The sequence below is a fragment of the Solanum stenotomum genome, chromosome 1, assembly GCF_019186545.1.
Source record: "Solanum stenotomum isolate F172 chromosome 1, ASM1918654v1, whole genome shotgun sequence".
NCBI lineage: Eukaryota > Viridiplantae > Streptophyta > Magnoliopsida > Solanales > Solanaceae > Solanum > Solanum stenotomum.
Genome location: NC_064282.1, coordinates 79019391 through 79021049, shown reverse-complemented (window position 1 = coordinate 79021049; position 1659 = coordinate 79019391). Strand labels below are relative to the sequence as shown.

Here is a 1659-nt window from a genome sequence, read left to right as displayed (position 1 = left end):
CACTTGAAACTCTTTAAAAAAACATTTTAAGTGCGATGCTTACATAACATGTCATCTTCCTCCAAGGAGTTTATGGAAAAAACTCACAAAATAATATAAAATAATAATAATATGTTTGGTCGAATTTCTAAAATCAATTTATTTTGACAATACATATGTAAATAGATAACGAATACATTCTGTGCTATGGAAACTGAGAAACAATAAGCATAAAAGATCATAGAAACACGAAGAACATGAAAACCACTAAATCAAAGAAAATAGACTTACAACACAGAAGTAGAATTACAAGGTTTTAATGTGTTTCATACATACAAGTTTACAGATTATACACTGCACCTTCAACTAATGAAGCAAAATATTCTTAAACGTTCCCAAATTGCAAGAGATTTCACCTCATCCGCTTTCCAGAGGTCTGCATACTTATACCACCTCATGAAGCCTTCATCATTTCGAGTGCGCTGACACATGATGCACGAGTCACTCATGCATGTTAGGAATTTGTCTAACCTAGACACTTTTTTGAGAATGGATTTATCAAGTTCGGTCAAAATTTTAATCGGTGCAATGCAGTATGTTGAGCACTTTCAACTTTTTTAACCCATCCAAGAGAATAACCAAAGCAGGTTTAGATAACTAATTACACCACACATTCAACACTTTCAAGTTCGGAAAAAATGAGTCCACTGCAGATGGAAACAATATATCGTAGGGAGTCATAATCTTGAGCTCAAAAATTCTTTTGCAACTCATTCATATTTTCTCGATGACATATGCAGGTTCTTTTAAACTAAGCATCGTCAGTGATTCAAGATCTTTCCATTCATGCAAAGTACTGCATATCGTTTGCTTTTCTAGTTTTTCCCAAGCAGGCATAACAAGGCGTTTAAGTCGTGGACAACTAAAAAAGATGAGATTTGATTAACTGTCCAAATTATTTCAGATGCCTGGATTCTGAAACAATGCTTGCTATACAATTTCTTGATTTAAGGTACAATACTATAGAAAGATTAAAGTTTATCCGGGGAATACTTCTTGGCAGTATAAGTCAACTGATTGTTGTCAACATACAAATTGTAATAGAAGGTCAATGTCAGTATGTTTGCACGACTAAGGATGAAGTAAATCTTTAGGATGCGGGTCAATGTTTCACGAGATGGAGTGTCAACATATATATACAACGGTATTGAAACTCTGATGAAACTTCACTGCATTACTGACAAGTCTAGCGTTTTCCAGAGACGTTGGTCAGAATAAGCCAATTGCCATGCATGACAAACTTGAGCAATGACAGAGATCAACTGGAAAAGGTCAAAGGACTGGAATATATTCACCAGCATATCAATATTAAGGTCCTCCCATATCCTTACAAGAGAATTTCCTTCTTCCATCACAACAACTTCAATGTTTTCTTGTTTTTGAACCGACATTATAAAAGCTTCAATCTCCTAAGTTCTTGTAGAGCCAAAAAAGGTTATTACTTCTCTAGATCCAAGAAGAATAATTGAACTCCTGACATTAAATTGATGTTGCTTATTGTCATTTGTGCCTTCTGAATATACTCAGACCATGAAGAATAAAAAGTTAAGCGCGATAATATAAAGAAACATAGAAAAAGAGTGTACAAATACGTCAGAGGAGTACTGTGATGCCCAAAAT

At 34.4% G+C, this 1659-nt stretch overlaps 1 pseudogene; it reads right to left on the bottom strand.

The window, feature by feature from the left end:
• Positions 1 to 341: 341 nt before the first annotated feature.
• LOC125857065 (F-box/LRR-repeat protein At3g48880-like) lies at positions 342 to 1427 on the bottom strand (annotated as a pseudogene).
• Between the last annotated feature and the right edge of the window lie 232 nt (positions 1428 to 1659).